Genomic DNA, 14,427 nt, shown 5'->3' on the forward strand with positions numbered 1-14,427 from the left:
TGTTAAACTATAATATCAAAGCATATCCACAAGGAATAATAATCAAGCTTCTTTTTTATTTTCAAATTATTAAGAAGTTGTTCTCCCGAATTCTCATTCCACCAAATTTAAAAACTCTTCTGGGGAGGATTTGTCTAATACAATGAACATTTCCCTACTATGGAAAGTGATATCGAATAAAAAATAACCTAAGCAAAGCGGAAAGTCTACAGACGACCAAACAGGAAACGTTCATAACGTGACGCATCTACTACTTAATATAATGTAGTTACACTCACTCAACGTTTTCTTCTTATTGTTACCTTTACTCTCAATCTCTTAGCATAATCCTGGGTCTCAACGTCTGACCAAAAAAACGTCACAAGGAACAAACAAAAATATTGGTAAAAGCCGGCGCTGAGCGCAAAGAACCATTTAGAGGATTTTTGCCTAAATTTCAAGCAAGAAAATTTCGGCAATCATACGAGTTTTTGGCATAGCAGTTTAGCTTTGAAAAGGCTTGCTGCATTAAAATTAAAGTAAGAAACTCATTCGTTTCCCAGTACCTTCCTTTCTTCCTCAAATTTAACGTCCCATCAAAGCACAGAATTTATCCTCAGAACCAGAAAACTCCACAAATTAACCAGAAATAGCACTAAAGGCACCGAAATCAAAAGATTACTCTGGTTATTTGGATAAATCTTAAAAACTAGCTGGCATAAAGTTGACCTCCATTGGCGTCCCGCAAAAATCCTGCCTTGGCCCCTAGTCTCCTGGAATCTTTAGACTTCAAATCAAAAAGAAGCTTAACAAAATAGCTTGCCACTGAGAAACTTTGATAAATATCAATGCACAAATCACTGTAACCAACACTTTCTTTTCCTCGGCCGCAATTCCCAATTTGTTCGTTGCACCTTTTTGACATCCACTCGCAACTACACAAGCACAGCAACACAGAGCAACTCGAGCCAGAAGATACACTCCATAAGGATCACTAGGTGAAAGTCCGCGGGAACAAAACGGCCGCTGAACACGAAGCCTATCGCAACCACGTGACTCGCAAACTGGTTTGAATGGTTTCCATATTCATTCTTACATTCGCGCACTCCCAACTATACTCTTTATCTTTCTTTCTACTTTTTTTTTAAAAAATGAATTACAAAGAAACAAAGATTAAATAAGAGCTCTTAAAAACAACTAACATGACTTTAACAACAAAATTAGTCATAATATTAATTCCGAGGGTTCGATTTTCATATTGTCCAGCAGCTGCCACCTGTTTAACCTTCTTTTCCTTCTAAAGTATTTCTTATAAAGCAATTCATCCTTATAGAGGGTCCACAAAATTCTATCTATAACTCTTAATTCCGTATGCTTATATGCATTTTAATAGGTAATAATATTGAGGTCACAAATATTCAGTAATAATAATGTAGATAGTATTCTACTGTATGCTGTAAGGAAAATAACTGTATTAAAAGTAACTAAATATATACTCATCAGTAAAGCATGTAATAAACTAATTTTTAGGATATGCAGAGGTAATTATAAAAGCTTTGTTAGAAAAATACCTGCGCGGAACATATTTCAATGAGCTTTGAAATACAAATTTAAAAAAAAATGCGTATAGTCTATAAGATTAATTCTACAGAACAACTGTTACTTAAACAATTTATATATACTTTTCTCGAGAATCGAGACAAGTCGTGAAATGTTTACAACAATTTTCGTATCGTCCCGATTCTCATCTTCAAAGTAGGACGATAATTTAAGTTAGCCTTCTCACGTCTCGAATATAAAATGTTGTTGCTCATGTTATTTCGTTTCTTTTAGAAACGAATTGTGTAATTCCTCTTCTCATGGACAACAGTAAACAAAACTGAAATATTCTTTCAAGATATCACGTTCCTGCTTGTAATAGCATGACCTGAGCGATAATTAGACCCCAGCGTTTAATCTTGTACGTGATAATAATTAATATTATTAGTTTATTATTTTTAATGAAGATTTGACACTTGAGATATTGCATCGTCAGAATATTAAACATTTCAAGATAATAGGACGTGTGTCATCGCCAGCAAAAATTCTAAACTAAGTAAGAAAAGAAGTAAGAAAAAAAGAAGTAAGAATTAACAAGTAAGATTTTTTAAAGTTAGAAAAATTACTTCCCCGACAGAGATTCGATGGACGAAACTCAAGATTACTGGTCGAGTGCCTTGAACACTGAACCACTATTACTACGCTGTAAACGGTTCGTCTTTAGTGTTATTACGTTAGGTTTCTTTGCCTCCGCTTGCAAGGTTGGATCTTACTTCTCTTCATTTCTAAACGTCTCGTCTATTTTTTAAAATAATGATATGTCAATTATCGTCGACATAGTTTATATCAATATCTTGAGTTGTTCTTAAACCTTTGGTTTAGAAGTTCGTTTCTTCTCCACACGTAATACAGATATGACAGATTAAATTATCATATTGTGTATTTTTAAAGCAGTCTCCATTACCTGACCAAATATTTATGTTCGCCACGATACATTATAAACAAATGTGCATTGTATCATTTTAGTCTTGTTTCATTCTCTAAAGAATAACTATTGACCGTGATAGTTGGATATTATACTGTGTGGGGAAACTTATTTTATATATATGTGGCACTTTTTTCTTATTTATATATGAAATTTGGTATTGTCAAGTAGTATTGAGAAATATTTTTCCGTCTTAACTATTCTATATATGGCAATAAATCTTCGAGTTCGAATTACATATTTAACATAGCATTTTGCAAGGTAGATATATTCAGGTACCTGTAGCCAGTGTTGCTCCAAAGGACACTAAATTTTAAGAAAAGGATTTTCCGGAGGGAAAATTCTAAATTTTACGTTAAATTTCCCTTCCCTGGTGCATCATGCAAACATGAGCATGATACCATTGGAATCTAGTTTTATTCTGAAGAGCGTGACATATAAACCGTGATACTCGGACTATTAGTACTGAAGTAGTAGTTACTTAACTGAAAGTCAACATTTTCCTTAAAAAATGCAACAGTCTAAAAAGACTAAAGGAGTAGAGAGAAAAGCAAGAGTGGAAAGGGTGGAAACTTTTCACAAAATATCCCTTATATCGTGGTCTATCGTTCCTGAAAAAATCACCTTTTCTTAAATTAGTCCCCACACAACACCTTTATTGAGCCGACTACTATTCCCCAGTGCTTTAAATATACAACTTTGTTCTAAACCTAACATTTTGTAATCTTTTTCCTTAATTCATACAGCGGGTACTAGAATACGCTGCTGATTAACTGTCAACTAGAAGGAATTTCCACTAATTGATAACGAGTAGATATTCTGTCATGCCTAAGATGCAGTCGATCTGATACTTTGAGATGACACTCTTGAATATAATAGAACATTTACTTTCTTTAATAAAAGACATTATATATAACAAGATTTTATATTTTCGTCTTTCGAAGTATGCTTTAATCTTTGGTTCTGTGTTCCAATCTGCGATATTGCGATATTGTTTTTGCGATATGGTTTCATATGCTCAACTTTATTATTCCATCAAGAACTCCTGTTAAGCTAAGCTTCTGATGTAACGACTAACTCAGCAAAGGTCTATCTTGTTATGTTCCAAATTATTGGTTTCTAATTAGATCTCAAAAAGTTTGTGGTGCATAGCAGATGACATATATTCTAATTTTCCATTTTAGTCACCATGAGCCTCGTTATTACAATTTTGTTGTTTCTTCTCTTTACTTTGAAAAATGTCTGATTAATGTTACTTTAAGAATATTTTTAAGCCATTCGTACCGTGTCTTTCCCTGTACATAAAAGCTTGTATCCATTTATATTTTCATTCGTCTCAAAGCCTTTTTTTAGTCTCCTGGAGCCATCGGATAATTACTCTTCTTCTCGTCAGGTTTTACGCTAACTTAACTCCTGTATATTATCATTCCAACATTCTACGTTGCTATTTTCATTATGTTCGGTTTCTATAAATCTTTGTTTACCTACTTCTGCTAGTAATGTCGCGTAAGTTGCCCTTGTTTACATTCAAAGGGTTTAATAAGATAGCGTCCATGTCGGTTCTGAGGTTGACTCCAATTTTTTTCTCGCTTATATTCCGTTTCCGATTCACATTTGATTTAACAGTTGCTCTAACTTAATACTAATTTGACACCAAGTATCAATTTAGAGGACCAGGATTATTTCTCTGAATGTTCTACCCTAGACGTGATTATCCACGGGAGCTTACTCGTTACACAATACTTCGTTATTTCGCAGCTTTTTTCCACATCTCAGGTGCGTTATATTATCCGTAACCTATGGATACACATCATCGCAGTAGAAGCATGCATCTTTCTTGTCCGGACCTGGAGCTAGCACAAAACAGTAACATTTATCGCTGAAAACTGAATGCCGTTTCAAAAGTTTAATAGCACACAAAACATAATAATTAATTTTAAATAATATATAGTTGTGTTTTCATATTATTATTTTGATTGAAGATTGTGTACACTTTGTGTAGTATTCTGGGGAAGGTTATAAACATTGTTAACCTTTGTAGTTAATGCTATTACTTTCAAACAATTACACCTTAATCAAGAATGATCTCTGAAAACACAAACTCAACTTTCCAGTCAATAGTATGGCTTTGTACTGATGTATGTCAATACAGAAGCTTATTTCAGTTGAACAATAATGGTATCGGAAATTTTGAAACTTTTCAAGTTAATAATTGTAAACTAAGAACAAACATCGAGATATGCAAAATTCTTGTGTTTGCAAAATTATATTAGTTTGACAATTCCTTCCAACGTTAATTTAAAATTGTGATTTTATTCAATACAAGCAATACAAAATATAGTTCATAACCAGTTCTTTAAAGGAAGTATAAAATTTGATTTCTGAAATCTTTACCTCAATATACAACGTAACATAAAGCGAAATAATACGTCTAGATTGTGGTTTTCCAATATTTTTACTTGTCAAATTAAAACTTGTGAAATTAGAAAATAAAATTTATGAAATCGATGTTTGGTAAAAATTATTCCTTTGGCATTAGACTCCGGTCTCATTTTGAAAAATATATTTGCTTTTATGTTGAATGTCTTTTTTTTTAATTTTAAAAACGTAGTTTAAAATTAGAGTTTTCTAAATTGATTCATATTGCAAAGAAAATTGTTAACTAGTGAATAATAATTAATTTAAAATAATTTTGGCAGGAAATATTATTTTTTAATAATAATCTATCCAATTAGTCGTATATTTGAATTTCAGGAAGAAGGCTACATTCAATTATACAATATCTCCTGGTCAATCAAGTGAATATAATTTTGTTTTTTCACGCCCAAATTGGATAACGAAAATGAATGTAAGTACTTATATTTCTTTTTCTGTATGTAGAACAAGTACTGTATAAAACATATTAAACAACTTATTTCTAATTTATCGAGGTATTTAAATCTACTTTATGTAAAATAAAAACAGAGAAAATATAACCATATGCGTAAAATTATTTTCACAAAGTTAAAACAGAAACATTATTAAATCTATTCTATATCACCCAACGAGTATTTCAATTTCTCGTTTTCTTTTAGAGTACATAAAAGGAAGTTAGAAAAGTAACAAAAAATAAATAATCAGAATTTAAAAATAAGTAAAAACATAATAGAAAGCAATCACATTAATAAAAATGAGACAGTGAAAAAAATGTTTCTTGCAGCATCTGTGTTACTCGCTGTAAGATTTGTAATAACCACAATTTATTGTTTTCTATTATCAGTTGATTGATACATTCAACATAAAATAATTGTAATCTAAAGACAGTTATAAGGAATAACTTGTCCTAATGAAAATTTACCACCTATATTACAGTATTCCTTTTCGTTTGCTACAAAGTAAATCATTATTTGCAACAAAGTTCGTTCATGTCATTGGCAGACACAATAAGCTTATAACGCTTCTAACTCGCTTTGAAGCTAATTAAGTAAAACAAAATTATGTTTCAATCAAACGTTTCAGAAACCTTTATAAGGAATAACTTGTGCTAATGAAAATATACCACCTATATTACAGTATTCCTTTTCGTTTGCTACAAAGTAAATCATTATTTGCAACAAAGTTCGTTCATACCATTGGCAGACACAATAAGCATATAACGCTTCTAACTCACTTTGAAGCTAATTAAGTAAAACATATTTATGTCTCAATCAAACGTTTGAGAAACCTGACTCCTCCAAGAAAAAACTTTTTTCCTTTACGTTTTAAATACTACAAGAGAGACTACATCAACTGATTTGAAAAGGAAATCGAACGGTTCCATATATATACACAGTTAGGAATGAATACTGGAATGCCAAAAATCAAGAGAAGGAGAGATATGAAACAGTGTTTACGAAATGTTCCTTCTCATTCTACCTAAAATAGTTTCATGGACAAGTCAGGTCTTTATAAATCCGGATTCATTTAGAAAATGGTACGGTTTATTTCAATTAAGTTACTTTCTGAAATCAAATCATTTCATTACTTACCAAAATATATGACAATCCCTTGGTAACTCAATCAGTGCCACACGCTCAAGCCTACTTCATATATGACAGTGATGGATGAATTTTTACGAAACGTTTAAAACTGTGAAGGTTATCACGAAATTTTCCATGATATTCATGGTCTTAATTTACAAATGTTTAAAACTAAAATATTAGAGTGCTTTAATTCCCTTTTAATGCAATAGATAATTCAAATGGGAACATTATATTTCTTAAGGAGAAGATAATTTATGAATGAATGGATTAACACGGGATTATACATTACGTTTACTGTTACGATTGGCAAATATTCTATATAAAAAAACATTTATAATATTTTCGAAGAAAAACTAAATCAACTCACGAGATTGAGTTTACAGCTATATAATTATTCAATATGATAAAAAAGCAATATTAAGGAAAGGACAATAGCAATTGTTCTACTAATCAAGTTAAGTGTATATTTTATCATTGCTTAATTATTAAGCTATATAGTACGTAAGAAATTCCACCTAAATAGAATGGGTATTAATATCCAGTTCAAAATATCTACAAAAACAATAACTTTTATAAATGTTTTACAAAGCTGAGAAACTAAGATAAAGGTCAATAAAAAATCCGGAAATTGGAACTAAATTGAAATGTTTAACATTTTCTGAGTAATAAGATATTCACAAGAAATATTGTATCACAGAGCTGTCTGAAGTAACAATCTACCTTATGTTATTACTAAAGTTATAAATTTTATGATATTTAAGGTTACTAAAAGTGGACAAATAAAATATGAATAATGAATGCAACTAGCTATTAGTTTTTTATGAATTTTTAACAACAGCTCTAGAAAATGACATTCAGAAATGAAGAAAGTATTGCATGCAGAGATTAAAGGTAGAATCTCGGCAGTACTAATACAAAATCTTTGTATAGAAAATAATTAGTAGTATCATAAAGCAGAAAGACGTTTTATTTTCTTAATGCACCAGATCTTCTGAGTCCTGTAAGTTTTAAAAATTATCCATTTACAAATCTAATAAAAATATCTAAAGTAATTTTCAAAGACCAAAAGGCAAGTCATAGCCTACTCCTATGTTTTCAATTGAATAGAAATTTCAAATTATCAAAATATAAAAACAAAACAAAAAGTGACTCCTTGTGAGGCTCAATCACACAATTGCGTACGGTAAGAAATTTTAGCTTTGCATGATATTACCGCAACTAACTGTTTTATATCCAAATTATTCGACAACACTCCCCCAAATTGAAACTTCATTAATTATCCTATTAGTGGTACTAATTACAAAGCGTGATACTATATTCAATATAAAAATGATTAGATAAGAAATATTAAGTAAAATTCTTATAATCGGAAACAATTCCTTCCGAAATAAAATTAAAATAAACCCTGATATTTCTTTCAATCACCCAAAGTATAATGCAATAAATACGTTACATTTTTCATTCTTGGTCTACTAAAAATTCCTGTAGCGCTTCTTTATGAAACAATTGAAGAATTGGGCAAAAAAAACATCAAGTCAAGAAAGTGAAAATGTAAAGGAGATAGCTTCACAAGCGCTCTCTTCATTCGATTTTCATCAAATTTAGCACCTATATACTGAACCGAAAACAAATCGAACGGTACTTTTTGTTTGTTTCGAAAAATAGGTTAACAAAGGGCTCCTTTTAAAAAGGGTCTCTATGATTAAAACGGCCGCTTTAAAGAAACGAAACTTTAAAGATGAATTTAAAGTCGATGCAAAGATGACTTCAAAATAGGAAAATACGAAGTTTGCCGTTTTTGAGAGAAAATTGTTGCAGGGACAATGGATTTCGATAAAAACGACTAAAACCGTATATGTTGTAGATATTGTGATCTTGAGAAAAAGTTTTAATGGCCATAAGCACTAATCACTGCCCGTTTGGCCAGTACAGTGCCACCTTTTTGAAAACAGCAGAAGGTAACGTTATTCTTTATTTCGGTGGAATTCTTTGATACATTGATATGTTGTAGATAATCGTGATCCTGAGAAGAAGTCTCAAGAGGCACGACCACATATCACTGACCGTTTGACCACTATAGGGTCATTTTTAAACGAGCAGGAGGTAACGGTATTCTGGATTTCGGTGTAATTGCTTGAAACTGTGATACATTGTAGATATTATGATCCTGAGAAAAAGTCTCAATGCACACAATCACCAATCAATGACCATTTGGCCACTACTGGGCCACATTTTTTAAAACAGCAGAAGGTAAGGATACTCTGAATTTTTTTTAGACTTATGTGAAATCCTGAAAAGTACTAACACACATCCCGGAAAAAGAATGGGGAGAGTAGCGGCTATAATAATTTAAGCATAGACAACATTCAGATGTTCACCTTGCTGGATAATAGAAAATCCTGGAAAGCCCTACACAATTTTTCTCAGGATCACGACATCCACAACATATCACAGTTTCATCCATTTACACCGAAATCGAAAGTTTCGTTATACCCAGCTTTTTTAAAAAGATATGGACCTGTAGTAGCCAAACTGTCATAATTTGATGGTTGTGTCCGTGAAGACATTTTCTCATGATGAGAAGATCTCCAACATATCTTACTTTTACTCAATATTTCCAAAACGAAGAACATCATTATACTCGGTTGTTTTCAGTAAAGTAACCCTGTAGTGACCAACGATTAGTGATTTGTGGTTGTGTCCATTGAATCTTTTTTTCTCCGTATGTCAATATCTACAACATTCCACGGTTTCTTCCATTTTTACCTTAATCCAGAATATCACCATCTTCGGCTCAGCTTCTTTCAAAAAAGTGACCTCGTAGTGTCCAAACTGTCGTAACGGTTGTGCGCATTAAGACCATTTCTCGGGATAACAATATCTACAACATATCACAGTTCCAGTAATTTTCAAAAAACCTTAGATAATCACTATTTTCAGTTGCTTTAAAAAAGTAGCCTCGTAGTAGCCAAACGGTCAGTGAGTGGTAGTTATGCTCATTAAGACTTTTCCTCAGGATTCCAAAATGTGCAACATTTCACGGATTTAGTCATTTCTATCGAAATCCGAAATCTCGTTAGCTTCGGCTGTTTTCAAATAAGTGGTCATGACTTGGTCAAACAGTCAATGATTTGTTTTTGTGCCTATTGAGACATTTTATTATCCATTTTATGCCATATAGACATTATGCCATTTTCACAGTATCTACAATAAATCACAGATTCAGTTATTTTAATCGAAATCCTGAATACCACTCTCTTCGGCTGCTTTCAAAAAATAGCCCTGTAGTTGCCAAACGATCAGCAATTGGTTGTTGTGGCCACTAAGACTTCTTCTTAGGATCTCGGTTTCAAGGATCACAATATATCATGGTTTCAAGCAATTCCACGGAAATAATATTGAGCGGAGTTCTCTGTTCTTTTCGAAGGAGGCCATTGCCCCATGCAACCCTTTGTTCGCAAAAACCACAAAACACGTATTTCCCACTTTGAAGGAATCTTTGAATCGACAGAGTTCCCCTTCTTCAATGTGTCCCTTTTAATCACCGACCTCTTTCTGGAAAGGGGTCCTTTGTCCCGCTTAACCTATTTTCCGAAACAAACAAAAAATACGTTTCGATTTATTTTAGGTCTACTAGAAATCGAAAAAAGAGAAACCCTTTTGAAGCTATCTTCTTTAAACTTTCACTTTTCGGAATTGACGAGTTTTTGCCCCAAAGTCGTCAATTGCAATTATTTAATCAGAAAATATTCAAAATATAAAGATATTACAGCTACAAATATTTCACAATTAGTAATTACAGGTTTAAACATGGTCTGCACAACAGAAATAATATTAAGAACATGTCATAAAATTTGAAATTATTGGATATATGTACTATTGGTATTGTCCAAACCAAATATCACGTTCACTGGAAATTTATATATTAAGATCATTCTTATCATTTTTTGTATTACCGAAAAACAAATACATTTCAAACAAACGAGAAAAAGTTCAATAAAATATTTGTTTTCTGAAAATACACGTTATTTAATTTTAGTGTAAACTAAAGATAAATGCGTAAACTTCGAACTGTAAATCCCTTACATTTACCCTTATAATGAAATATAGTGTAAATATAATGTTTTAAAGTGTTTCAAAGTAATTTAAGTTTTTTTGTACCCCATAAAATGCGACACTTCAGTAAATCTACACTCATATGCATTAAGTTATATACATCTCGGTATATTCTGAAAATTTGCATATCTCATAAACGACCGACAAGTAACAGATCCCACATTTTAACAGCGCCCACAGTGCTTCTTCAAAAGCATAGCACTAAAATCTAACCACATAAAGGATATGTAGTTACAAGTAAACAAAAGAAAAAAAAAGGTTTCTTACGAACGAAAATAACCCTTCGTATTGGGAAGTGCAGTTATGTATTCTTCCATGTTTCGGTCCATTTGACAACGTCCCTTTACTAAAATTAAGTTTATAATCAGAACATTTGTTTATTGAATTTCGTGGTTGAAACTAACAAGGTATATAAAAAATATACTTCTTCGATTAAGAAGCAAATATCCTGGAAACGCGTTTGCAACCTTCCTACTTCAATTAAAAAAATCCAACTATTATAAAACAGAACAGTGAAATAAATAAAATAATTTGCACCTTGATTAATTAAATGGTCATACTCTTGCAACTTATGCCATATTATATTTCTGTCTTCGACTAAAAGGAATCTAACACAAGATCAGTTTGCCCAGTTGGTTTCAAATACAGCTCATTCAAATACTTACAAGTGGCAAATAAAAATACTGGCTGACTAGTAATAAATGTCTTCGGTCTAACAAATTAATAGATATAGAAGTTCAATCTTTCATATAATAGCTACAGTTTAATTATCCAACATACGGATGAATACTCGAGGCACTGAGTCTTGTTTTTCATTCTAAGTTATAAGAGAGAATCTCAAAACTTCAATGAAATATGGAGATGCAGATTACGTCTTAAACTGTTACAGCTCATCTGATAATCTAGCTGTTGACAATAAGGTGAAAGAACTTCGCAAATCACTTAGAAGAACATACGTTCCTTTACATTCATCAACGACTACACCACCTTACATACAAAGAACATAGTATATTTCGGATTAGAGGGAGTTTCTTATGGTCATCCGCTACATACAACGCGCCTCTTTATAAGATAAAACGAGTTCGCCACATCGCGTGAAATAGGATCGATTCCTTCTTCACATAAACAATTTCCGTTATGGTGCTTGATGCAATAGACCAACTTTGATGTTTTAGTTACAGTTCGTTATCGCGCATGCTGTATTTCAGTTATTCCGTTTTTAAAAATATTGAAAATTGGTTGTCTATTTAAAACATATACTAACATTAAAACGATATATTTACATTCTTCTCAACATTTTATAGTACCATTTTTATTTAACTAGTGTTTTGACCTAGGTAGTAATAAAGCCAGCCTGCAAATATTACTTATTTTGCATATATAATTGGTATTCCAGCATTCCAAACCAGATGCACATATTGGTTGCTCCATGACTCTTCCCTCTTAGTTCTCTTATTTTTTGTTTGTTTCACTTCAAATCCTCTGGTATGTACTCACGACGGTGAAATAAAAAATGAAGACAAAAGACTAAGGCACAAGGCTGTGTGAACCCCTAGGTTCGCCTCTTTTGCTGTAACGTAAAATAAAACTTGACTTTACGAAAACTACGTTTATACTTTGAAAGAGCTATATTCCCCCAAATATTTGTCGGTAATTCAGGAATGTCTGACTGGCAAACCTAGTGATGGGTAAATTCTCGGGAAGATATTTTTCGGGAATATTCCCGTGAAAATCCCAAAAATGGGAAAATTCCGAGAATTTATTTGCAAGCACAATAAAGTGCATTCTATTAGTATATTATGATTTCAAATTTAAATTTGTTTCTTTATCACAGTGTATTATTACTGTTGACTTCATGGGGTCGTTTAAATGTATATTATGGACGATATTATGTTATTTTATTAATATTTTATTATATTTAGAGAGAACACATAAATGTATATTTACCTACATTATGTTCTATTCAAGTAAATATGTGGCAAAAATGGTATAGTAAGTCCACATACATTTATACCGCTAAACAGTTTAAATTTATATGTAAGTGGATTTTCTAAACTTGATTCTACTAATGATAATATAAACATATTAAATTTTTAAATGTTATAAACAAATTAGTTTGAGTAACTAACAGAAGACATAGGTCTCATCATTTTATCAACATTTGCTCATACATTTTTATGCTCACAATATTTGCAAGATACTGACTTATCTTTATAATTTTGCATGTAACATAGCCACACGATCTTACTAACTGTCTTCCTACCTATTTCTCGAAATTTCATGCCTTAATTCACATATAAGAGAAGTCCGAGTACCTCTTCAGAAATTCCAGTCAGAGACAGGAGACTGGCCGACGTCTATTATTAACCCTTTCCGGCCCAGTGGTTTCAGTGTGAAACCACAGTTTTAACTCTTTTCTCTGTGCAGCCTAGTGGATTTAGAATTAAACCATCTCTCAGTATGAACTTTGCAAGCCATCTAAGGACAGGGGCTTAAATTATTTCCAGGATTTTCATTCGCGATGAAACTGTACAGCCAATTGACGTTGAAAGTTAGTTGTTTTCTTTCTCTTCATAAATTCATTCTTTGGGAAACAAAGGGTTAACGGTGGTTCGGGATATAATGATGCTACTTCAACTCTATTTCTACAGAAATTCTACATTACTTTAGAAACTGGTTCCTTTTCATTATTTGTAAATTAGTTGTTTGCTACTTTTTAGCGCAAATGAAAATGGATCTTAAAAGGTCATATTATTAGTGATATAAAGTACAGTAAACGAATTATAACTTTTTAAATCTGCAAATTATTTAAAACCTAGAAGTAAATCATAATAAAACATTAAGTAATCAGTCATATGGTTCTTAAAATTTGGAAGATAAAGTAAAGAAATGGAAATGAATTTCTTCCCGGGAATTTATATGCCAGGGAAAAAACCTGGGAATATTCTCATTTTTTATTCCCCTTCCCACCGGGAATATTCCCACTGCGCATCACTAGACAAACCTAATGCAAAGCAGGAAAGGAGGAAGTTTGATGAAATCCATCGTTGACGGAAGACAGTGGTTATTTGCGTACAATTCGTTTACATCAATGTTTGGATTCATTGCCCCAATCTTGACGAAAAACTGTACGTTGAGAACACGACTCTTATCTATCTCATGTGATTCGTTTCTCTCTTTTGTGCAGAGGTAGCTCTCTCCGCTAGACGCCTTTTATACTTTGGAATCCATGTATTCAACGACTTTCAAGTCTATCTTTACTTGTCCTTGATTTTGGAGATTTCATTTTGAATAGGTTGGTTAAATATTAAAACCTTAATTTAAAGAAGATATAAGGATAACAATTTTCAACTTACAATGTGGATTAATCCTGGCCTCCAACTTGATAGGCAGATATCGTATTATTTATGCGTTTTAGTTCCGTTTGAAGGTGCAAATCACTTGTTTTTTAGAAGAAAAATGCTACTACTGTGCGTAGGGATAACAATTCATGAACTGTAAATGGATACTACTTTAACAACATGTCAATTAAATCACTTGTTGAAACGCCATTTCATCCTCGAGATTCACTCCAACCAGTTCAACAAACAATTAGACTGTAAATTCAATGCTTTAGATGGGATTGAGAAATAAAATTCAGGTGTAATAAGTGTTTTGTAAGATTTCATAAATTTATCCACTGTTCATTTGAACATTTTAAATATATTATTTATGATAGGTATGTTGTCTCACTCTTTGTACCTGAATATTGGAACACAAGTAATATAAATACTGATATAAAACAGTTATTATGCTTACGCCTTCCTA

Source organism: Thermobia domestica, chromosome 3, assembly GCF_964235325.1.
Source record: "Thermobia domestica chromosome 3, izTheDome1.hap1.1, whole genome shotgun sequence".
Taxonomy (NCBI): domain Eukaryota; kingdom Metazoa; phylum Arthropoda; class Insecta; order Zygentoma; family Lepismatidae; genus Thermobia; species Thermobia domestica.